This window comes from Leiobunum rupestre, chromosome 5, assembly GCF_980474605.1.
Source record: "Leiobunum rupestre chromosome 5, qqLeiRupe1.1.hap1, whole genome shotgun sequence".
NCBI classification, from domain to species: domain Eukaryota; kingdom Metazoa; phylum Arthropoda; class Arachnida; order Opiliones; family Sclerosomatidae; genus Leiobunum; species Leiobunum rupestre.
This window is the reverse complement of record NC_143388.1, coordinates 62,453,833-62,481,752: the sequence shown is the minus strand read 5'-3', so window position 1 is coordinate 62,481,752 and position 27,920 is coordinate 62,453,833. Positions and strand designations below refer to the sequence as shown.

General features: G+C 31.8%; 1 long non-coding RNA gene across 3 annotated transcripts; it reads left to right on the top strand.

Moving 5' to 3' along the window:
* Positions 1-7,875: 7,875 nt before the first annotated feature.
* On the top strand, positions 7,876-24,514 carry LOC149945550 (uncharacterized). 3 transcript variants are annotated; one of them, XR_016480809.1, is made up of 5 exons: positions 7,876-8,093; positions 16,484-16,569; positions 21,048-21,218; positions 23,115-23,198; positions 24,150-24,514. It is a non-coding gene; the product is annotated as an uncharacterized LOC149945550 (long non-coding RNA). The 3 variants fall into 3 exon arrangements; XR_016480808.1 differs by having other exon boundaries at positions 16,484-16,581; positions 21,048-21,222; XR_016480807.1 differs by having other exon boundaries at positions 7,877-8,093; positions 21,048-21,222.
* The last annotated feature ends 3,406 nt before the right edge of the window (positions 24,515-27,920 follow it).

The window sequence follows — 27,920 nt, the reverse complement described above, 5'->3', positions numbered from 1 at the left end:
CATAACATGTTTAAAAATAGAAATACAAAAAAAGTTTCCCTTTAAGAGGGGTTATAATGGTGAATTGTTTGCGCACTCTTGTTTTAAATGGGGTAACACTTCACAGGCAGCAAGTCTCGCAGTGCACTCCAGTATCGCTCTATTTTCTGCCCCGTTTTTGTACATGAGAAATATTAATCAGTACGAAAGTGTGTAGCTCAATATCGCAGCTGGGTCGTAATAGCAGCCGAGTTCAATAGCTCAGCCGGGTCAGTATAGCAGCGAAAAAATTCATTAGCGCAGCGAATTAGTTCAATAGCGCCGCAAAGCAGTTTTTTTTTAAATTACTTGTTTATTCTACAATTTACCATTTTTGAAATAAAATAATTACGCTCGCATGTTGTGCAGATCCAATATTCATTCATCTGGCCATTTCGGAGCACTCTGGACGACTTTTTTCGGAATGTAAAGCTAACAACTGCAGGGCCGTAGCTAGGGTCCATATTATTATATTAGGGGGCGCTCAAATTGCAGCTCGCCCCTGGCGCCATTTTCTCTAGCTACGGCCCTGAACAACTGTGTTGCTTTGAATTAGAATTTTTTTTTTTATTCGATTGTGACGTGTGGGACAATTCAGTCCTCTCGTCCATTTGATTAATCAGGGCGAGATACGTGTAACGGCCACGCCAACGGGGGGATACGTGGGGACAGGGGTGGGGACACCCGTGGCGGAAGTATTCCGACCACCCGTTGGGGGATTGGTGGTCGTCCTCACACGGCCATCCACAAACTCTGCCTCCCGGACGCCTGGGATTACAGGAGTGAGCCACTACTCCCGGCTGAATTAGAAATTGAATGAAGAAATGTAGCACAATATTTAATCTTATCTTATCTCGTTTTCGGTATATATTTTTTAAACAAGGATATTTTTGAAACTTATCAAAATATACGTTTTAAATTTTCTGCTGCTATATTGAACCATTTGGTTGTGCTATTGGGCTTTTCAGTTGCGTTACTGAAAATTCAGCTGCGATACTGACCCAGCTGTGCTACTATAGGCTCGGCTGCTTTATTGAACCCCAATCGTATGAAATGACCTATTATTCTTATATTTTGGAAAAGGTTTATTTGGCTTGTAAGGCTCACTTGATATAATATTTAATTTGATATCATCATTTACAAATTCAGGAAAGAGACCTGTCTGTATTTAATTTGAGGGTTCCAATTAACTTCTCCTGCACGTTGGTCGGTTGTAGATCTACTACTGGGGCCTTATTCTATCTCTTTCGTTATCGTTAAAAATGGCTCGTTACTCGTTAAATTTTACGAAAATCGTTAAGTTTATCGAAATCTGATTTTTAGCAATTCTATCTCTTAACGGTAACGAAAATTCGTTAGGCTTATTCGTTAAAGATAACGAGAGCTATTTTGGCTCGTAAACGGTTACGACTGTGCTCCCATTGGACGAAAGTATTAGGTGTTTTCTTTTAATACATCATTTTTGTGTGAAAATATAGAATATAATGGCGGTACGTGGTATCTTTAGGTTGGAGTTTTTAAGGCAATTATTTGAAAATGAAAATAACAATGAAATTGGAAATAGAGATTTAAGGAGACAAAGAGTTATAAGAGATGCTAATAATGCATGGGACTTAAGTGAATATAAGTTCAAAAAGCTGTTCAGACTTCCAAGAATTTTGGTTTTAGAACTTTGCCAAACTTTGGAAAATCGTCTTTCTGGCTCTCTGAGTACTGCTGTTCCAGTTGATAGCAAAGTATACGAAAACATGTTTAATATTTTAAAGAAATAATGAATTTATTATTATTACCTAACTAGATATTGATTGCATTACGCTTTTACGCTGTGGGTTGCTATCAGGTTCCTATTGGGCAGGATCTTAATCTCAGATACAGACAGTCCACAGTAAGTAGGTGCATAAATAGTGTCAGCAGGGCAATTTGTGAACATCCTCAACTTATGAGTCATCTAATAAGGTTCCCAGTCACGGAGGCGAAACTAGTCGTCCGTTGTTAAATCTTTAATTTTTAACTTTTTTGAAATTTAAAGTTTAATAAAACTATTTTATTGTATAAGAAGTGGTTTTGCAATTTCTTAAACCTTCATTACAAGTTGCCATTTTGATTTTATTTCGTTCCTGGTCTATAGTAAGCATGTTCTTTGCAGTCAACTCAAAATCTCCTCCATCATTTTTCTTCTTTTTCCGTGGCATTCCTTGGTAAATAGGTTATCATATTAAAATCGTATTTGAAACTATAATTTATATAATATTTTACTTTCAATATCTGATTCTGTAGAAGTATTTTGGAGGTCTCTCCATGTTTTCTTTCTGGTGGAATTTGACTTTGCATCGTTAAGTTCACTTCTTGTACTAACTTTTATTGGCGTTTTATTTTCCAACCAGAAGTAGTCGTGATCTGCAGGTTCAATTGTAGAGTTGTCAATGATTTTGTGGTCCACAGGTTCAGTTGTAGAGTTGTCAATGATTTCGTAGTCTGTGTTTCCTAATGTAGTTACTATTGGATTTTGGTTCACCTAAAAGGTGCCAAGATTTTATTTAATATGGGTATTAATTAACATTTTTAAAGGACTTACAGGTTTTGGTATTCCTAACTCCTTACTAGGTTGATCATTACTATAGGAATTGATACCTTTCGCTAATGCATATTGTTCAATTCTAATTGGAAAATTAGCGCATGTCAAAGGTACATCTGAGTTTCCTTCAACAACTATTGGTCCTATAATTTGAAGCAATCTCTTCTCTAATTCTGTTAATATTTCTTTTGTTTTTTCCCCTCCACCAGTTCCACCAATGCTGACTTTTATTCTCGCTGCTTTTGCTTTAGTAAATGATCTCCAGTCTTGCCATGTCTATAGTACAAATTTATTAACAATCAAACAAAATTCATGATGAAAATACCTTTTTCCATTTATCAACATCTTTAATAGGAGCAGTTCCATCGTTATTCAAGCTCATAGAGAGTTCTTCCCACATTTTATCCGATTTCATTTTAGTAAAAGAGTCACTAAATTTACCATTTAAAAATTCTGGATGATTCTCCATATATTCTAAGAATATTTCTTGTTGTAAACTTGTTACACGACCACCTCGTGACTTCGCCATAATGTTATTAAAATATTTGAGAACTTAAAAATAATGGGCTATGAAACAAATGAACACAAGTGGTGATAAATTTCAAATAATGTGAAAAAAGGCGCCTTTGTAACACCACATTTCATTGGCTTATCAATCGGAACTACGTCATCACTCGTTACCAAAACGAATTCGGAAATAAGGAGAAAAATTAAACGAGAGCTTAACGAAACGCGAGATAGAATACGTTTTTTAACGAAAATTCGTTAAGCGCTCGTTAAAAGAAACTCGTTATATTTTACGAGTCTCGATTTTACGAAAAAGATAGAATAAGCCCCCTGGCCTTACTGGGGTGTTTTCAGCATAGAAATAGAAATTAGACTAGAACCACTGCGCTTTCCGCCAATCCCAAGGGAAACGGGCAAGCTAGAAGGCTGCCATTAGGGTGGAATCGGGCCATCTCACAAGCGCATTAAACGTTGTCGCCATGGTTACGGCGGGAATGTGCGCAGTGACGGTACTTTTGCCAGGGAAAACAGGAAAATCACGGAAACGTCAGGGAATTTTAATAATTTGTAAAACGTCAGGCAAAAGTCAGGGAATTCAATTTTCTCTTGACACTTTTTGAAGGTAATTTTACTCTAGATCTATGACAAATTCTATGATTATCATTTATTTCCTTGAAAGTTTGGCTAATTTCTTCAACATTGACATAACCTTTTTACAAGTCCATTTAAATTTATTAACTTCTAATTAAAATTTTAGCCTTAACAAAGTTAGGGAAAATCTCTTAAAATGATCAGGGAAAACCGGGAATAGTCAGGGAATTTGAATTTGAAAATTTCGTCGTTTAAGCATAACCGCGATAAATAAAAAGGGTAAAAAATGGCGTGTTTTTTGCACTGTAAACACAGATTTTATCAAGAAATAAAATGCTCATTTCATAAGTATGTATAATTATAGGAATAATTTTATGCTAATCTCGGAACATAAGTGTTTTTCATTTTCAGCGAACTTCAAGACCTTATGTTTGACTTTGAGTTGGGGATGGGCTATCATCACGTTTATAAAAGTGGCTTACATGTAATTTACGTTAATTTAGATTCTTAATTGTGAACGTAATTATTTGCATAGTTGTTTAAATAACTTATTTAATGTCGTTAAAATAATAAATAAGTTTTTTTACAACTCTGCAATGTCGTAAAACGATCGAAGAACATAAACAAGCCTGACGACGTTATGCCACGTGATCATATTTAGTTTCAATTTTTTTTACTAGATGGCGCGGATATGCGCGATTCCACTCTAATGGCGGCCTTCTAGCTGGTATATCTCCCCCCAATCCGATTGTGATTCTAGTCTCATTTCTATTTCTATGGTTTTCAGGGTTGGTATCTGTTGAAGAAAAAGAGCAATTAAGATAATTTTTATCAACGAAATATTATCTTTCCGTTATCTCCTTTAGAGATAAGATTTCGACCGTATATAAAACCGCCTGTCATTTGATTAACGGGTGTCATATAGCTTCTGTAGTTCTTGCACTAATGTTGCTACAGTACTAATCTAGTAATATTCGTTAATTGTATATAATTTGTAAATATTATTTTAATGCCATCATTAATAAATTACTAGTTAGTTATTTAAATCGTCGTTCAGTTTGTTCACTCCTAAACCCTCAAGCAGCTATGCCCTGCGTGCGCGTTGTAAACTTCAACAGTATCCGAGGCATTTGTTTTCGTTATCCTTTGACTGAAGTCGCCTCTCCATCAGAGGAATCGGATGAATAACTTAAATTTGAAGCTTTGAACATAGGAGCTAATTTTGATCTGCTTTGAAACTTCTTTTGCATTCTTCAATTTTTACCTCTCCGAGGGGACAAAGTCCCCTAGGAGGGGTTTTACAATCATCGTGTCTGTCTGTGTGTGTGTCTGTCTGTCTGTCTGTCTGTCTGTGTGTGTGTGTGTGTGTGTGTGTGTGTGTGTGTGTGTGTGTGTGTGTGTGTGCGTGCGAACGCGTTACCGGGGGCAAAATCCAAAACGCGTTACCGGGGGCAAAGTCCAATCGTCGTGAAATCGTTGTTAAAGGTTGGCAAAACCACCGTCTGACGGTGAGTGTTAACGGGTAAAGTTGCGGTTGCGTAGGGTGCGGTTTAGTCGTTTTTACCTCTCCGAGGGGACAAAGTCCCCTAGGAGGGGTTATACAACGACCGTGTCTGTCTGTGGGTGGGTCTGTGGGTGGGTCTGTGGGTGGGTCTGTGGGTGTGTCTGTCTGTCAGGACTGCGAACGCGTTCGCATTTTCGGTGCAAAGTGTAATCACTGCGTACACAGTTTCTCAAAGGGTTGGCAAAACCACCGTGTGACGGTGAGCGTTAACGGATGCATTTGCGGTTTGGTTTGGATGGTGTTTTTTCGCTCACCGTCGTGACGGTTTGGTGTATTACGGTTTTTGTAATGTTTATGCGTAGGTTGTGAGTGTTGAATTTGTTGTGTTTGTGTTCTGATGGATGTGCATGTTGAGTCTGTTGTGTTTATATGGGCGTTTTCTCTCCAACTTCTTCTTAATGACTTTGGGACGGACCGAGTGCTGAGTGTAATGCTACCTCTCAACGTCCAATGGCAGGGTTTCCACCAGTTGTACACGGTATTCGTCTTAGTATCCATTTGCGATCGCATCGGGCGGGATTTGAACCCGAGACCTCCTGATTGACAGGCGGACGTTCTACCACAGAACCACCGACACTTGTTACGCCTTATTGAAAATTAGACCTTCAGCTTTATCGGAAGCGTATTTAATAGAGTACGAAATTTTGGTTTAATTGAAATAGAATTGAAATTGAAATTATTGCATCGAAAAAATTCTAATTTAGCGTTTCTCTATTGATTAAAAACAAATGCGCCACCCAGGTTTCGAACCCAGACCATTCGGCTTGGCAGTCGAGCGCTCTACCACAGAACCACCGATAGCTGCTTAGATTCACTGAAATTAAGACAGGCATCGTAAGCATAATAGGTAATAAAGTCTTTTTTTATTAATGAATTTATGAAGGCCTAATCTGGTATTTTTTAAAGGTTAAATCTTGTTTTAGCGCAGTCAGCCGAGATTAGAGGGTTAAAGGGTAGACCCTGTGGGTGGTCCACTTTCTTAACGACCTATATATAGTTCTGTTAATTCAAAGGAGATAATTTAACGTTAATTGCTTTAAAAGCTGGCGGTTAGTCAAGTGGCTCTCTGTGCTTTGTTGATGGTAAGGTTTTTGCTTCTTGTAAATACATTTGGTGTGGATATTTGGATATCTACGATTTCTAACGCAGTCAATGATTTCTTGGGTGTGCGAGTCATTATATGATATTGGAAATTGGACGGCATTGGTCTTTTTCATGTGGTATGCGTCACAACGTCAACAGGAAATGAACGAGTCGTCCACTATCAGATATCTACAGTATCTTCATCAAGGGCGAGTGTTGAAATAAAATGAGCGTTAAAGATGCGGCAAGTATTTCGTAAGCGAGTAATTCCAAAAAGCCTCTGTAGATATTTCATTAAAATTTGCTTCGTATTATATTTAACTATTACGACACTATAACTTTCAGGGGGGTTTTAGGGGAGTCGTGGAGATTGGAAGGGAGGGAAGATTCAAAAAGTTCCAAATGTAACCTTGAGAATCTGACCCACGCACTAAACTCGAGGGAAATTTAAATACTATTTCCCCGTGCCGTATGTATCGAATTTATTTGTTCGGGATCCGTAGAGTCGTTATTGTTACGTAGTAGGTAAATGAAACCAATAGTAGTTATGCAAAAATAGTAACTCTTTATTATTGTACTTGGTAACATCGTATGGAATATTGCAAAGGCACTTAAGGATATGGCTGTCGCTATAAGGCCCGATGGGTCGGTAACAGATTGAAATTAAACAGTTCTGGTTAGTTGAGTTTCCGGATATTTACAAGAGAGTTTAATTAGGGCTGGAGTACTTGGTTTAATTTATACGGATGAATCAGTTAACGTCCAAAATAATAAATTAAAAGTACTTATCAATCTTCTATATACAAAGTCTTCTTCACAAAACACAACACCTTATGATGGTCACTCGGCATTCGCCAACACACACAACGTCCGACACACGGTACTAAGATTACCTTGGTTAACCCGAATAACACACCATAATTTAAACATTAAACTATAACTCAATAACTCAATAAATAGCAACATCCTGATAAATAATACTAAACGTTAATGAAAATTATAACAAGGTATTAATTAAACTGTAATCTGACAAACATCATAATCTCAAAAATAAATAATTAATCTTTCCAATAATATTTCTAATAATTCTTTTTCATACTAATTCTGTTTCATACTGTCCCAAAAATAAAGCTGACTTGGCTTTATATACGGAAAAAAAAACTATTATCTTTTCAGGGTTCGAAAAAACGAATTACGGGGCTGCCAGAATAGACGCGATTCATTTATACAAAATGATATTTTTAGCCGGCCCCTAGATGGCCATACTGAGGGTAGAAATTCAAAAAAAGTTATAAAATGGCAAGATGATCACTCCCGAAAGTTAACGGGTCGTGATATCTCCCCCCACCTTAAAACCCTGTTCGTCCTCGAACAAAAAAAAAATTTAACTTGAGGGGTATAATGCTATATCGAATTACCACTGTAGGTTTAAATACTGATGACAAACAATAGTTATTTGGTTTCATTCATGCGACCACGTAACAATATGACTGTTAACCTACGAATCCTGCCGACTGCGAGCTATTCCAAGTGCCAAAAATTGACCCCTTATCCGCGATTAATTCAATGGGGCTTATTGCTGGGAGCAGCGTTGCCAGGCAGAAATGATATTGCAAAGACAACAGAGTGTATTAAAACAGAAGTCTCGTAGCCTTCTTCAATGCAACTGGAATATTTAATATTCTTTGGTTTGTTTTAATTGTGTCAGTAATGGCTTGAATTTACGCGTATACAGATTATTTTGACCACTATGAGGCAAGTTAAATTATTTTTTTTGAATGCTTGCATTTTTGCCGTTTTATTTCCATCGAAGGGCTTTAATTAGAAAACGAAATATGATATCGCAATATAATTTTTGAAAACCAAGGCTTAATAATCAGTTTTTTTAACCAATGAAGTTAAAACAGATAATTTTATGTAGAGTGGAACCGGCGACGAACTAAAAAATATTGAATATTTTTAATACTTTTGGTTATTTAATAAAAAAAATTTATTGCTGAAAATGAAAGAGCACCCATTAGTTATAATAATAATAGTAATGTAAAACTATCTGAGAAATAATATTATTTGTTCTCTTTGCCATAAGGCTAGCTCTTTTTGTATAGTTACAACTGTATTTTACGTTAATGGTTTCAATTTGTGGGGCCGGTCTAAGCAAATACTAAGTTTTAAAATAAATATTTAAATATATAAACTTGTAAAAATTTGTCTTGAAAGTTCAAAAATTTGTCTTGAAAGTTCAAAAAGTTGTCACGGAAGTTTAAAAAGTTGTCACGGAAGTTTAAAAAGTTGTCGCGGAAGTTTAAAAAGTTGTCGCGGAAGTTGTTTTGATACATACATAAATATGTGTTGATACATACATAAATATGTGTTGATACATACATAAATATGTGTTGATACATACATAAATATGTGTTGATACATACATAAATGTGTTGATACATACATAAATATGTGTTGATACATACATATGTGTTGATACATACATAAATATGTGTTGATACATACATAAATATGTGTTGATACATACATAAATATGTGTTGATACATACATAAATGTGTGTTGATACATACATAAATGTGTGTTGATACATACATAAATGTGTGTTGATACATACATAAATGTGTGTTGATACATACATAAATATGTGTTGATACATACATATATGTGTGTTGATACATACATATGTGTTGATACATACATATGTGTTGATACATACATATGTGTGTTGATACATACATATGTGTGTTGATACATACATATGCGTGTTGATACATACATATGTGTGTTGATACATACATATGTGTGTTGATACATACATATGTGTGTTGATACATACATGTGTGTTGACACACACGTATGTGTTGACACACACGTATGTGTGTTGATACATACATAAATGTGTGTTGATACATACATATGTGTTGATACATACATGTGTGTTGATACATACATGTGTGTTGATACATACATGTGTGTTGATACATACATGTGTGTTGATACATACATGTGTGTTGATACATACATGTGTGTTGATACATACATGTGTGTTGATACATACATATATGTGTGTTGATACACACTTATGTGTGTTGATACACACTTATATATGTGTTGATACACACTTATATATGTGTTGATACACACTTATATATGTGTTGATACACACTTATATATGTGTTGATACACACTTATATATGTGTTTATACACACTTATATATGTGTTGATACACACTTATATATGTGTTGATACACACTTATATATGTGTTGATACACACTTATATATGTGTTGATACACACTTATATATGTGTTGATACACACTTATATATGTGTTGATACACACTTATATATGTGTTGATACACACTTATATATGTGTTGATACACACTTATATATATGTTGATACACACTTATATATGTGTTGATACACACTTATATATGTGTTGATACACACTTATATATGTGTTGATACACACTTATATGTGTGTTGATACATACATATATGTGTGTTGATACATACATATATGTGTGTTGATACATACATATGTGTGTTGATACATACATATGTGTGTTGATACACACTTATATATGTGTTGATACACACTTATATATGTGTTGATACACACTTATATATGTGTTGATACACACTTATATATGTGTTGATACACACTTATATATGTGTTGATACACACTTATATGTGTGTTGATGCGTACATATATGTGTGTTGATGCGTACATATATGTGTGTTGATGCGTACATATATGTGTGTTGATGCGTACATATATGTGTGTTGATGCGTACATATATATGTGTTGATGCGTATATATATATATGTGTTGATGCGTACATATATATGTGTGTGTTGATGCGTACATATATATATATGTGTGTTGATGCGTACATATATATATGTGTGTTGATGCGTACATATATATATATGTGTGTTGATGCGTACATATATATGTGTGTTGATGCGTACATATATATATATATGTGTGTTGATGCGTACATATATATATATATATATGTGTGTTGATGTGTACATATATATATATATATATATATGTGTGTGTTGATGCGTACATATATATATATATGTTGATGCGTACATATATATATATATATATATATATGTTGATACGTACATATATATATATATATGTGTTGATACGTACATATATATACGCGTTGATACGTACATATATATAAGCGTTGATACGTACATATATATAAGCATTGATACGTACATATATATATACGCGTTGATACGTACATATATACGCGTTGATACGTACATATATATATGCGTTGATACGTACATATATATATATACGCGTTGATACATACATATATATATATACGCGTTGATACGTACATATATATACGCGTTGATACTTACATATATATATACGCGTTGATACGTACATATATATATATGCGTTGATACGTACATATATATATACGCGTTGATACGTACATATATATATACGCGTTGATACTTACATATATATATATACGTGTTGATACGTACATATATATACGCGTTGATGCGTACATATATATACGCGTTGATACGTACATATATATACGCGTTGATACGTACATATATATACGCGTTGATACGTACATATATGTGTGTTGATACATACATATATGTGTTGATACATACATATGTGTGTTGATACATACATATATGTGTGTTGATACATACATATATGTGTGTTGATACACACTTATATATGTGTTGATACACACTTATATATGTGTTGATACACACTTATATATGTGTTGATACACACTTATATATGTGTTGATACACACTTATATATGTGTTGATACACACTTATATATGTGTTGATACACACTTATATATGTGTTGATACACACTTATATATGTGTTGATACACACTTATATATGTGTTGATACACACTTATATATGTGTTGATACACACTTATGTGTGTTGATGCGTACATATATGTGTGTTGATGCGTACATATATGTGTGTTGATGCGTACATATATGTGTGTTGATGCGTACATATATATGTGTTCATGCGTACATATATATGTGTTGATGCGTACATATATATGTGTTGATGCGTACATATATATGTGTTGATGCGTATATATATATATGTGTTGATGCGTACATATATATATGTGTGTGTTGATGCGTACATATATATATATATGTGTGTTGATGCGTACATATATATATATGTGTGTTGATGCGTACATATATATATATATATATGTGTGTGTTGATGCGTACATATATATACATACATAAATATGTGTTGATACATACATAAATGTGTTGATACATACATAAATGTGTGTTGATACATACATAAATGTGTGTTGATACATACATAAATGTGTTGATACATACATACATGTGTTGATACATACATACATGTGTTGATACATACATAAATGTGTTGATACATACATATATGTGTTGATACATACATATATGTGTTGATACATACATATATATATGTGTTGATACATACATATATATATGTGTTGATACATACATATATATGTGTTGATACATACATATATATGTGTTGATACTCACATATATATGTGTTGATACTCACATATATATGTGTTGATACACACTTATATATGTGTTGATACACACTTATATATGTGTTGATGCGTACATATATGTGTGTTGATGCGTACATATATGTGTGTTGATGCGTACATATATGTGTTGATGCGTACATATATGTGTGTTGATGCGTACATATATATGTGTTCATGCGTACATATATATGTGTTGATGCGTACATATATGTGTGTTGATGCGTACATATATATGTGTTCATGCGTACATATATATGTGTTGATGCGTACATATATATGTGTTGATGCGTACATATATATGTGTTGATGCGTACATATATGTGTTGATGCGTATATATATATATGTGTTGATGCGTACATATATATATGTGTGTGTTGATGCGTACATATATATATATATGTGTGTTGATGCGTACATATATATATATATGTGTGTTGATGCGTACATATATATATATATATATGTGTGTGTTGATGCGTACATATATATACATACATAAATATGTGTTGATACATACATAAATGTGTGTTGATACATACATAAATGTGTGTTGATACATACATAAATGTGTTGATACATACATAAATGTGTTGATACATACATACATGTGTTGATACATACATAAATGTGTTGATACATACATAAATGTGTTGATACATACATATATGTGTTGATACATACATATATGTGTTGATACATACATATATATATGTGTTGATACATACATATATATGTGTTGATACTCACATATATATGTGTTGATACATACATAAATGTGTGTTGATACATACATAAATATGTGTTGATACATACATATATGTGTGTTGATACATACATATGTGTGTTGATACATACATATATGTGTGTTGATACATACATATGTGTGTTGATACATACATATATATGTGTTGATACATACATATATATGTGTTGATACATACATATATATGTGTTGATACGTACATATATATGTGTTGATACGTACATAAATATGTGTTGATACGTACATAAATATGTGTTGATACGTACATAAATATGTGTTGATACGTACATATATATGTGTTGATAGGTATATATATATGTGTGTGTTGATAGGTACATATGATATATGTGTGTTGATAGGTACATATGATATATGTGTGTTGATAGGTACATATGATATATGTGTGTGTTGATAGGTACATATGATATATGTGTGTGTTGATAGGTACATATATATATGTGTTGATAGGTACATATATATATATATAAGTATTGATAGGTACATATATGTGTTGATAGGTACATATACCCATACCAAAAAATAAATTGGCTTTTAGTTTGTATTTAGTTGGTATACACATTTTAGTTGGTATTAAGTTGGTTTTAAGTTGTCAGCATTTTTCAATAAACTAGTTAAAGGGGTAATAAGTGGATATTAAGTTGGCAGTATGGTTTTAGTTGGTAATAAGTTGTTTTTATGTATGGTATTAGTTGGTATTTGTCCCAAATACAAACTTAAAACCAAGTTCCTAGACCACTTAATTTTTGGTAAGGGTATATATATGTGTTGATAGGTACATGTATAAGTAAATATATATATAAACACGCATATATATGTATGTATAAACACATGTATGTATGAATAAGTGTTTATACACCCTTACCAAAAAATAAGTGGTCTAGGAAATACTTTAAGTTGGTATTTGTTCCAAATACCAACTTAAAACCAACTAAATACCAACTTACAAATAATATGTAATTTTCTGACCACTAAAAACCCACTAAAATTACCAACTTAAAGAAAAAAGTATTTTCCCATCAACTTAATAACAACTTATTACCCCTTCAACTAGTTTATTGAAATATTTGAACCACTTGAGCCTACTTAAAACCAACTTAATGTCAACTAAAATGTGTATACCAACTAACTACCAACTAAAATCCAACTTATTTTTTGGTAAGGGCCAGCCCACTAGCGTTGCCCTTCAATTAGATTATAGCTTGATAAATGGTCATAGTTTTTAGTAATTAACATCTTACCAGAAGCCTACTTGTAAGGGATAAATCCTACATAGTTAATTGTCTTTTATCTCTGTGGAAGCCCTTATTGGTCTAGTGATTGAGATTTTTTACTTAATCTTAAAATTAACTTGGAAATCTCAAAATCTGGGTGGAAATCACTGCTAAAATCTCGAATTAATTGAAGGATTTCTAAAATCACTGTACCCAAAATTTGCCGGCGTTAGGCATTAGACTCAGTGAGATGTATAGATACGTGAAACTAAAGAAGCTTAAATTACTTCATCCAGTAATAATATTGTCCCGCAATACAAATCGGTAATAATTGGGAAAAATATGTTGAGTATCTGGCAGCCCTAAATCAGTGGATTGGTTCATTATGGTCGACCATCAGCTCGAGTTATGTCATCAACCTAACCCTTTTAAATAACATATAACAAGTATGAAATATCTTTGGTCGTTATTTATACATATATAAAAATGTTTAGCTCCTAAGTTCTAATAAATTTTACAGTTCGCTGCAGAGCAGTTAAATAAATTAATTAATAAGTTTGAAAGATGAAAATGTCACTTAAAATAAAAATAATTTAATGGACAATTACTGCGGCCTTTTGTACAACTTTTGGCCGTCCACATTTCCATAAATATATTTCACACAAATACATATAATAAATACATAAGTTAGCTGTTGTTAGCACATTGTTGTCCAGCACTTATAAAATAATATTTTGATTACCATAATAATAATATTATAAATAAATATAATAATTTAAACCTCATGTAAACATGGTTGAGAGTAAACTTTTCCAACTCTTAAACCATCTGTAGGCGTCATATTGGAAATTACTTTTAACTATTAATTTTTTTTCCAACTTACTAACATCGCTATAGGGCTATCGAATGGCACCAATGAAAACTGTATGCAGGAAAGCTAATTTAATTATGTTCTGCGTCACTCCCCTTACCAAAAAATAAGTTGGCTAAAAAATATTTAAACTTGGTTTTAAGTAGGTTTTAAGTTGGTATTTGAGACAAATACCAACTTAAAACCTACTTAAAACCAACTAGAAGTAGACTTAAAACCAACTCTGATTTTGCTTAATGGAGGCAACTTAAAACCAACTTGAAACTTGCTTAATAAAGACTACTTAAAACCAACTTAAAACTTACTTAATAAAGGCAACTTAAAGCCAACTTGAAACTTACTTAGTAAAGACAACAACATGTTTAGTGGGTGGCCTACCACCAGGGTATTTGCACTGCAGGCAAGTCAATATAAAGGCGGACTGACAGAAGCAAACCTAGGCCTTTAAACCACTTAACAACTACTAAAATATACATATACATACTCCCTTTAAAACTACATATTAAGGGGGGCGCAAAAGCGGCGAAATACCCCGGGCGCCATTTTCTCTCGCTACGCCTCTGCTGGAACAACACTAGTCACAAGCATGAAATGTGCCCGAAATATTCTGTTAAAGAGCGACCCTTGGACGGATCGTTACAAAGTACCCTCGTAGGTTCTTAGAAATATAAATACGTTCTTTGCATATTTGGACGAGCATAGTTATTTAGTAGAAAAATATTCGTCAAAACATTTTAAACCTTCTCGCGATACAAGCACAAACTTAAAGCCAACTTAAAACCAACTTAAAAATAATATGAAATTTTCCGACCACTTAAAACCAACTAATTACCAACTTAGAAAAAATAAGAATTTTCCAGCCTACTTAAAACCTACTTAAAACCAACTTATTACCCCTTTAACTAGTTTCTTGAAATATGCTGGCAACTTGAGCCTACTTAAAACCAACTTAATATCAACTAAAATGTGTAAACCAACTAAAAGCCAACTAAAAACCAACTTATTTTTTGGTAAGGGTCCTATCCTTTCCTTCAACTAAATATTAAATTCTTACAATTTTTTTTAAATATTACCAAAATTTGGCTTCTTTTAAACACTGTCTGAATAGTAGTTAATGCTACACTGAGATAAAAATTTAGAGGCTTCATCCTTAAGGAAGTCCTTTATAAACTTTGGATTTTAATATTTTTAATCTTATTAATTATTAATAAATTTATTTGAATTCATAATTAATAATTCATTTACTTATTATTAAAATTTTTGAGTGCTTTTAATTCTAAGAACAGCATTAACTGGTATCATTACCAATTTATATGTTACCTCTTTTTGCACGACGCAATAACAAGATGGTACATAGGTTGAAGAATTGAGTTTTTTAATAGAAATTAGTTCATTTCTATTAATTGATTTGATTCGCGATATAGTGAAATTATCTAGTGACTAATGTTAAGACTAGTGACACATAATCTCTTATTGTCCCATTGCTTTTAAAATATATGGTGCTTTAGAACCATAAATGAAAAACAAAACCAAAAACAAACAGAAGTTGGTTGCATTAAATCAAATTATATTTTTGAACAGAGTTTTATTTTTAAAAATGCAGTTCAAAATAAATATTGGAAACCTATTTAGCGATGTAATTTTAACATTTACAATTTTTAATTGAAAAATTTTAGGGTTTTGCCAGTGGTGACCCTGAATAAGAGAACCAGAACTTGCATCCAGTGTTAAAGGAGGTGGCTGATAATTGATGATCCCCAAAGCAAGTTGAAATGTGTCGGACCCCTAGTTTTCTAATTAATTTTCCCACATTTAAACTTAACAAAGTTTTTTTTCATTTCCTCAATTAAAACCTGCATATCCCTTACCAAAAAATAAGTTGGTTTTTAGTTGGTATTTAGTTGGTATTCACATTTAAGTTGATATTAAGTTGGTTTTAAGTGGTGAGCATATTTCAGTAAACTAGTTAAGTTGGTAATAAGTTGGTGGGAAAATGCCTTTTTCTTTAAGTTGGTATTTAGTTGGTTTTTAGTTGGTATTTAGTTGGTATTCACATTTAAGTCGATATTAAGTTGGTTTTAAGTGGTGAGCATATTTCAGTAAACTAGTTAAGTTGGTAATAAGTTGGTTTTAAGTTGGTGGGAAAATGCCTTTTTCTTTAAGTTGGTTTTTAGTGGTCAGAAAATTACATATTATTTTTTAAGTTGGCTTTAAGTGGTCTTTATTAAGTAAGTTTTAAGTTGGCTTTAAGTGGTCTTTATTAAGTAACATTTTAAGTAAGTTTTTAGTTGGTTTTAAGTTGGTGTTAAGTTGTTTTTAAGTAGGTTTTTAGTTGGTATTTGTCTCAAATACAAACTTAAAACCAACTTAAATAGTTCTTAAACCACTTATTTTTTGGTAAGGGATGACTTGCATTAAATTTACTCTCATAAATTAGATAAATAGGTTTCGTGTTGAAATTAAAAATAACTGTCACTAGAGAGATTTATCACCCCACAATTATAACCTGGTCATAATTTTATATGCTAAAAGGATTTTTTTTGTAGAATAAAATGAATACAAATTTAGCTATTGATTATATTGACATATAAATTGTTCAAAGATATTACTGAAAGTATGCGTAAAATATATATACTAATTTTCTTTGCCATTGGGCCTAGATCCGCTTTGACCTTGCATATAATACACATACCAAATGTGTATTGTACGAAATTAGTTTCTCCTATAGAGTAAACCAAACACAATAATAGGTATGCCTTTATGCACAATATCTCAATAGAAGACATTTTAATGAGATCTTAAGTTGACTGGAAAGAGAAACTCTAATTTAATAATTCTAGCTACTTGTGCAAATTAATTTAGTAAAGAAAAGTAAAAGACAACGAAAGTTAAATTGTGCACAAAAAAAATTATTTAAAATATTTTTGTGCACATTTTAACTGTCTTTTCTTTTACTTTTCTTTCCTAAAGAGAAACTCTTATATATTCCTTTAATTTTTGAAAACATAAAAGCAAGATGCATATCAAAGTTGACTTTACAAGGCCAAAAACACTTGGAAAAGCTTTGCATCGTATTCATGCTAACTTTTCCCATGTATAAAGTTGGTGATGCTAATTTTGTTTAAAAGAGAAACTCTTATATATTCCTTTAATTTTTGAAAACATAAAAGCAAGATGCATATCAAAGTTGACTTTACAAGGCCAAAAACACTTGGAAAAGCTTTGCATCGTATTCATGCTAACTTTTCCCATGTATAAAGTTGGTGATGCTAATTTTGTTTAAGATAGTATAGTGTGTGAATATTCTAAATTTCTTACATGGGTAAAATTGAATGATATGCATGGCTTAACAAAGAGGAAATATTTAATCCACCCTTCCTTCCGTAGAATGAAAATTTATTTCATTGTAAATTTTTGTCACTTTTTGTGATGGTTATACATGTTCATGTGATATGCTTTCTTATTTAGTTTTTACATGATTAGGGCCATTTTGCATGTCCGTCATTTTTTTTCTATAGTAAACTTACTGTCACCAAAGAAAGCTAGATTTTCACTTAATAGCTTTCTATCTACTACAGAGAGCCTCCCTCTACTCTTTTTAGATATTGCATGCACCTGGTAGTAAGTTTGTATCTAAAATTTATGCCTGTTGTTAAATAAGCTTTTAAATTGTATAATGATTCACTACTTGATTTGAACTTTTATGGAATCAGAGCTAAAAATAAGAAGTATTTTGCCTAACCTGCTCGATAAATTGACAACAATTCACTTGTTGTCATTACGTTAAAAATTTATTTGATTTGAGATTGCCAAATTGTTTGAGTAAGTGCCAAAGATTAGAAACAAATTCAGAATGAAAAATTAGATTTTATTGGATTTTCTTAAAATATTACCATATAATAATTACAAGTTATTATTGATTCAATTTCAACATTAAGAAGTTCAGAGTTAACTAATTACTAAACTATATTACTACCAGACTATAATAAAACTTTTTTGAGTACTCGTAGTTGAGAACTTTACCTAAATTTACTCAACTCATTTATACCCTAACTACACTAGCCTCTTGGGGCTTAACTTCGACAATTTAAGTTACAAAATTTCAAATTTCCCCAATAATAACCAGGAATAAAAAATGGCAATAAACTTTCTTGACTTTATCACTTCATATCGACATTCTTTTTCACACTTGCTCCCAGATTAAATTAATAAATCAAAGTCTTTAACACAAATATCATACACAGAAAAAAGTTCAAATCCAAATAGTTCATTAACACATTTAAAACCGTACAAAAATCATGAATACTTCTCTACTCAGAGCACAAACAATTAAATTATTTAAAATACTTAAAGGAAAAGTCCAGGTTGGATAAAACTTGGATCTATTTGAAAGATCATGTTTAAATATACTCAAAAATATCAGTCGTAAAATTGTATCTTTTTTAATGACGAGAATTTAATTATTAAACGAGCCAAATTTACCCGCCAAGCGATCTGCCATTTGGTTTAGCGGTGACGTTTTAGGACTTAAATCACGCGCTGTTCGCGCTATCACAGCGCTCTGTTCCCTGCACGTGCTTGCGGAGGGATGGCGAAAGAAAATGGCAGCTCGCTTGGTGGCTAAATTTCGCTCGTTTATAAATTAATTTCTCGTCATTATTTAAACATGATCTTTCAAAAAGACCCAAGTTTTACCGAACCTGGACTTTTCCTTTAAATAAGCTAAGTTATTCCACCGATTACAGTTTGATATAACCATTAGTTAAAAATTTATTATTATTATTTTAACCTAAAAACCTATCAAAATTAGTTTCATAAGCACAGAAATATGTCTTAAAAACTTTGTTAGGATCTTCGACCCATGGTGGCATGGCTTGGTGAATCCGTATGGAATGAAAATTGTGTTTGTAAAAACTAACTTTTTAGTTTTACTGCAAATTGTTGCTACATTTCTGCCTTTATTGTAATTTTGGTACATTTTGAGAGCATAAGCATAACAAGATCATTTGCAGAGTTTATGGCAAAGGCAAACTTTTGCATCCATACGAGATGTGCCAAGTTTTTCCTAGTTAATATTTCACTCAAGATATTATAGAATGTAGGTACTCTTTCAATAAAATGACAGCAGTAATTTTTTTTATTATGACACCTTATTGATGGACAAAATGTAAGATTGAGGTCATCAGACTAAATGTTAACCTAGTCTTAGTGCCACTTCTCTAAATGGGGTTCTTAAAATCTTAGAATCTGCTATGAGTGGTAAATAACTTATTTTAAGAACATTAGCTGGCTTATCCCAATTTTACCTGGTCATTATGAAACCTAAAATTAGATAGCTGTAGTTTAAAGGGCAAGGCAAGTGGCTGGGCATAGGGAAGAAGAATTTTTTTCGATAGGAGAAAATTTATACAGGGTCATGTTAGTCTTCCCACTGTTTTTAAATTTACGAGACTGGGCATACCAGCTAGCAATTAGGATAATAGTTTTTTGGATTTTGAGAGATATTGGGTAAAACCCAGCGTAGAGAGCAAAACACAGCAGAAAAAAATATAGGGGAACATTTATAAAGGTTTGAGAGCCATAACATACAACGTTACAATAGCTAGTTAATTTTTATTTGACTTATTTAAAGGCATAAATTGCATTTTAGAGAATTCAGTGAAGAGCAATTGGAACCCGTATCTGTAATTGTAGCAGCTATATTATTGGTTATGCAGACTAAAAAAAATAAACTGTAAATGAACCAATTGTATAAACTAGTAGTAATTTGTGTATTGTCGTAACAAATGATCAACTATCTGTGGCCTGTCCGAATGATTATTATTGAATATTCTGAATAATGCTGTGCAGTCTGTCAAAAAATAATTCCCAAAGATAATCTTATTTATTCAACTGTGCAACTGTTTTTAAGATCAAGCATTATTAACTCCCAAAGTAAATTTTAGGTATTATAATTAATAAGTGTTTGCTGGTAATGTAATATAATGTAAAGTGATTTTGATGTTTAACTGATACCTATTTTATTGATATGGTAACTCAATACTGGTACAGAGTTATAACCAATAATCAAGAAGCCAAAAACCTCTCATAGCAGCCAATGTTAAATATGTTAAAGTAAAAAGTTGTTAGATATTACAACCCATGTGTTCCCGTATTTGGATATTATTAGGTTTTAAAACTCCCATAAAAATGGTATCAGCATTTTCCATGAAATAACTATAATTTTGTTTTCGCCTCTAGGATCGTCGTTGATGATGATTCAGCTAAGCAACTCAAGCCATGCATTTAAAAAAAACCACACTGGAGTGAAGATTTGTCAATTGCGACTCCAAATTTTCCAAACACTTCATACTCCCTTTAATATAATACCAGAAGCTCAAGTTTAACACATATACGCCCCCTGTGAGAGCAGTAGGTATATACCATGGGAAGAAGGGGTAAAAAGTGTAAATGGGGTTTTCTAACTGCAATATACCGCGTTCAAGGTTGAGAAATATCTGCATAAGTAATGTTTTAAAGTATACAATGAAGTTGTAACGAAAAAGATAAACATACGTAAATTAACTTTTCTTATGTGAAGAAGTTAAAACACAAATTCCTGTTGAAAAGAATGTTAATAAAGCAACTTGAATGCAAGCAATGCTATAGAATCTCCGAAATCTAGGATGTAATTAGACATCTTTTGAAAAAGGTATTAACAAACTGAATAGTTAAATTACAAAGATCATGACAAATTTATCTCTAGACTGCATTTATATTATTTATAAATTGTTGTTTATATTGGTTCTATTGTTGTGTCTAACAAGATTATATTATTTTCGTATGATATTTAAGGATCACACCAGTATTTGAAAAAAAATTGGAAGATATGACTGATCATACTCTAGAAAATGGTTAATTTCAAATGCCCGTGTGGCCTATTAAATAACATTAGTAGTGCCACAGAATCATTGGAAGTATAATTTAACTTTATTAAGGATTTAACATTTAGAGGTTCTCTGACAGTGCTTCCGAAAGTTTCCTCGAACCAGAAAATTATTCAACAACTTTGTAAATTCTAAGAGCAAAGATGGATTTTATAGTACTTGTGGATTCATTTGTTAAAAGCTGAGAGCACCGATGGTGCTGCAAATACTTTGGCGTGCCTACTGGTTTCAATGGTAGAAAATTCTGAAAACCTGTGTTGTCCAAAGAACTAAAAGTCCTTTTTAGAATTTCTATCTAAAGATTTGGCAGTATAAGCAATTTTTCCATGTAGTCAACTCTAGGACTTGTTAGAGAAATTGAACAATGGATTGCAAATAAGGCAACATCCTGATCAATTGAAACTTTAGCAATGGAATGTCCAGTGTTGCATGACTTGATTTGGAATGAAAATTTTGAGTCATATGCCTTTGAATCTAAAACGCTTATTTCTAACAAATCCAAAGCTTGTTTCCCGCAGGATGTGTCAAAGGAAGTAGATTTGGCAAATCCTCAAGATAATTTAGCTGAAAGCAGTGATAAATTAGCATGCATTCGAGGAATCTCAAAGAAATGCAAAGGGGGAGTTTTTGTAGTGGATAAGTCAGCAAATGACAAATCTTATTCGAAAGATTTTTCCGCAAAGCATTCCACACTTGCGCCAGGGATATTTACGATCTATTTTTACGGAAAGCATTCCACACTTGCGCCAGGGATATTTACGATCTATTCCAAGCATGTTAAAGATGTTTTCCTTTGTTATACTCATTATTTTGAAGATTTAAATTTTTGAAGCTATTTCAGTAATTGTGTTAAGTAAATAGTGTATCGTAATTTTAGTTTTATAAGCTGCATGCTCCCAAAATAACTGAGTTAAGTTTTTCATGTTGACAGCATGAAGAAAATAGCTAAATAGCCAAGTTATAGAAGTTGGGTTAATCATTGACCTCATTAACAGGGAATTTTAAATTGCAATACTATAGTAAAATTTGAAACATTTTTAACAGTGAACTTAGGGAAATACAATAATTTAGGGTAATGCTTATAGCGCCGTATATCCAAAACTGCATTCATATTTTTGTTTGAAATTCAGATATGGTAGTTTAAAAAAAAAAACAAATGTGTATACAATTTGGCAATAATTTCTTAACCTATGGTGACATCATTGTATTTATGATCCCAGAAAAAAAAATTATTATTATTGAAATACATGCCAGCACCATTTTTAACTAACCAAATTGCATGAAATGTTTAGTAAATATATTTTAATAGGTTGATATAACTAGTGTAAGCTGAATGTTAGGTGAGATTCTTCAATGTTTATATACATATTTTTTCTTTCAGGCGTTTGTTATGGTTTTCAAGCTTCGCATAAATCTGAATTGGTGAACATACAGTTTTCTATACTGAGGACAAGATTTTATCATTGTATGAATAATTGTTTTTCCTAGACTTTTAACATGCATAGCATGTGCTCCATTAATATAAGCATACTCTTAGTCTTTTTCTAAGTTTTTTCCCACTGTGTACGAGCTTGGATTACGATAAATCTCAGCATATACAGCACCCTCACATATCATGTGCACCCCAAAAAATTCCATGGACTACAACATGCCCTAATTATATCCTATAAATTATCAGAAAATACAAACTTATGTTTAAGACAATCTTTCTTATAAGAAATCATTTTCTAGCATTCAAAATAATTAATATTCTACTACCTGTTACTAGTTGAATTTTCGCTTTTTAATGTTGTATATTTGACTTCATTTGTAGGTCCACGTGTTCTTGTTTATGATTTTGCTTGTGGGCTACAAGAATATTGTCTAAACAGAGACCCTTCCTTTTTTAAAAATACAAAGTTTTTAATAGATAGGTTACATTGGAAGAATCATTCTGGTATTTCTCTGTAATTTAAAAAAATCTTATTATTTCATATTACAACAATTTATTGTTTTAGGGCGCTCTATTGGTTTTTGTCTAGACAAGTATATTCAATATCGAACATTAAACACACAAATCAATAAACAGATTAATTCTTCACTGAAAAAATAAAGCATATTTTGAGATTCATGAATGAAAAAAATTTTATGATTCATGGCCAACTGTACTTATATTCCCATAACAGAAGGAAGAAACCAAATCAAAGAAATATTTTTTACCTCCTTATTATGTCTATTGATATTCATAACATATCCATCTGGTAGTGAATTAACTATGTTAACTTGATAAAGAATTTTGTGGGTTGCAAATATAACTGGATTATGATCTTGGTGGAGTTGTTCATTTGTTAAACTATTCAAAACTTTTAAATTGTGTGTTGGTAAAAATAAGAAAAGTAGAAATTACTGATTTCTAATAGTTTTTTTTATTTTTCAGGTAAATAGAGTATCATGGACGTTTAAAAATTTGTCACACTCAATTTCAAGATGGGTGCATTTGAAGCCCATTGCTGTAGCTAATAATATGGCCTGTGCAAATCTGAATGCCTAAAATCAAGATCTTTGAAGATTACATTAGTTCATTTATCAAGGAAATAATAATCATCATCCAGAGGTCCCAAATATCTATAACATTGTCCACCGTTTTAACATTTTATTTACTTGGTTGTCAACAAACGCTTTAATTTTTACTTTAGTATGATTACTGTAAAAATTTAATAAAATAGAAAACTTAAAAAATAAATAAGCGTATGGTATAATAAAAAACTTTGACAAAATTGTTTTCGCGCAGTTGTAAATACTTTATACCAATGAATAAAACTTAATCTCTCTTAATTAAATCGTATCTTTTATTATGAACCCTATATGCTTTACTTCAAACTACACGTCAAGATATAATCGTCAGTTGTGGAATGCCATTTCATCTGAAGACATTATACCTCTTGATGACATTCCTGAGTCACTTATTCTTTAAGGTATTTACACTATTCCCAGCCTATCGCTAAATTATATGGGATCCCCCTTATAAAAATAACAGTAGTTTTTTCCCACGTGGTTTTTTTGTTTTGGACAATGACTATATCTGCCAACCCCTAATGGTATATTCACTGGTAACCACTCTTAAAGGTTTTTATCTTACTTTCCCCTATCCTTACAATGTATATTATGTTCCTCTAACTATTTCAATACCAATTCATTAATACCAGAAATTCATGTTTGAATGTGCATTTGGCTTATTTCCTGTAAATGAATTGTATTTAAAATTTATAAAATAATGTATTTATTTTTTCCTCTTAAAACTTTTTTAAAGGCCTTAAATCATACATTTTTTCTGATATGGTTTTCTTTACACCATTCTCTGCAGACTGCTGGTAACCTTCATCCGGTTTGGAGTCAAAATTATTTTTGTATTTAATTTAATTTATCGCCTACTTAGCAGATGAAATTCCATCAGCTTATGAATCACTTCTCACGATATTTGGATGTCCATTGGATATCATAATTAAAAATCGATTTGGATGTGTTTGTATATCATTAGAACATCTGAAGGGGATTAGTGTTTACATTTATTTTATAATTTAATTTTATATATTTAATACATTTAATAACTGTTTGTATAAACTATGAATCATTGGCTAGCTCTTACAAAATAATAATAATAATGTCTTTATTTGCCTTGGCAGAAAGAAGAACTGTTTTACAATGAGGTTCCGTGTGTATTAAATTACAATATAAATTACCTGAAATAGGCAATCAAATACTTCTTACATAATTAGCTATTTCAGTTTTAAAAGAGTTCAGACTAGTAATAATTTTTAGTTTGGTTGGTAATTTATTCCATATTTGTTTTTCTAAATATTGCACATTTTTTTACATTTTACTTTTCACAGTGAAACCGTACCTGTCGGTTCTTGTCATGTGGTAATGCGAACAAGAGTCATTAAAGATAGTTAAAATATAGTCTGGAAAAATAATATCTATTGTAATAGAGATAGAGAGAGTTGGGATCTTCGTCGTTCCCAGATTGACTTAAAGATAGGGACTATTTTGGCTTCTTTCCATAGGTTTGGGAAACGATTTGTTTCAAAAGATAGATTTATAATTGTGGCCAGGACTTGAGATAATGGGTCGCTATTGTTTTAGCAGAGATACCGTCAGTAACTCTTGCGGTACTATTTTTTAGTTTCTTGATATAACACATGATAAGTCTTCTCGTTTACTTTTTCAAAGCTAAATTGAGGAAATATTGAAGGGATAATTTCATTGTTATCAGAGATTGATAAACTGCAATGGTTAAAAGCTTCAGCAACATCAAAAGGTTCAGTTATATGTACATTATTTACACTTAAGGTTACTAGCATACACCAATATGGAGCCTTTGGGTTGTTAACGTGACACCAATTGTGAAGTTGTATTGGAAGGTGTTTCTTTCTCTGTCTTTACGGATTATTTTATACCCATCAATTTCCACCAAAGAGTCACTATTTTCGTTACTTAGCCAGGTTTCAAAATAAGTAATGTATCGTAGTTATTAGATCGGACTATGTTAATCACATCACCAAAGTGTTTCTTCAAACTTCGTACATTTACCTGGGCAATATGTAGTCCTTTCGGTTTTTGCATAGGGTCCCTGGGTGATTATTGGGGGAGACAGTCATATTTCTAATCTTTCTTTTTGTCTTAGAAAATTTACTGTCTCCCCCAATATACACCTGTACTCAAAAACCAAAAACCGAAAGGACTGCATATTGCTCAGGTAAATATATGAAGTTTGAAAAAACACTGATGAAATAATTTAAATTTAAGCTTAATTAAGGATCACTAATCATTTATAATATGAGTTTATTTTTGTTTATAATGCTTCCGTATTCTTCAGAATATCTTAACTTTAACTACCCAAAGGCGAATAAACAAAACTAAATATAAAAAAATACTGTTAGTTTATAAACAAGTTATTTCAAATTCCCGCCTGTAATCATCAAAAATTGTAGATTTCCCTAAATGGGAATTAAAGCCAAAATTAAATTAACTTAGCATTCATAAACGAAATTGTAGGGCACGTCAATGAAGTAGTTAAATTTATATACAAAGAAAAGCATTTAATCGTCAAATTAAGTTTAAGCGCGATCCTAAAATTTGAAATTTCAGCGGGAAATTTGAATTCGGGAAAATGTATTAACGAGTTAAATTGGCTTCATTTTTAGCTATTTATCTAAATCAAACTCACACTGAGATTAATATCGATAAAAACCCAAAATATTTATAAAAAAAAGTAGTTTTTACTAGATTTTTTTAAAATTTCAGTTATACTTTCATCTCAAACCAGTAGATTACGTTATTTATTTAGTTTACATTCAATATTATTCTTTTTAAAGCAGTTTAACCATTGGAATTCAAAATTCCCGCCAAGATTTTAAATTCGCGGATAGCTTAAATCTGCATTTAATAAAGTCTTAGGATCTCTAATTACTTTAGTAAATTGGGTTAGTTGGAAACATTTTTTATCGTTTCCGTAAATCGCGAAATTTCGCCCTTTTCGATGGTAACAATTTCTGTGGAAAATTTACAATTCCTTTAGTTTACAGCACTAAATAATATAAACTAAATAGTTTATAGGTTAAAGAAATATAAATAAAAAATTAAACTGCTAGAAAATTGCAATTAAAAATTGGATAAACGCCTGTAATTTCGTTCTTCACGCATTGCATAGACGTGTCGAGTGAAGCTCGCTACCAGTGTTAAGCTTAGTGTTGCCTTCGCTATAGGACCCCTGTAAAGTTGTCACTTTTGCCGCATTTCGCTGCTCGAGAAGAAGTTGACATACACGTACTTTCAGCGAAATTTCGCGTTTTAGAAAAACGATAGATACGACTGCGGCTATTTCAGCTCATCTATAAATTGTTAATATGTATTGCAAAAGAAATAGTTCAATTTTTTTAATTAAAATTATAAAATATCAAGGAATTATAACCAAAATGGTTATTAATTTAATTAAGAATTGTGTAAAATTAATCTTGGAAAATGATTACGTTTCATATCATTAGTATAATGATTACAATAATAACGAAATATTTAATTCATCAATTACGTACACGCAGTTTCAAATGCATAACAAGCACATTCAATCAGCATCTATTTTGCAATCAGTAACAATTATTAATTAAGAATTGTGTAAAATTAATCTTGGAAAATTATTACGTTTCATATC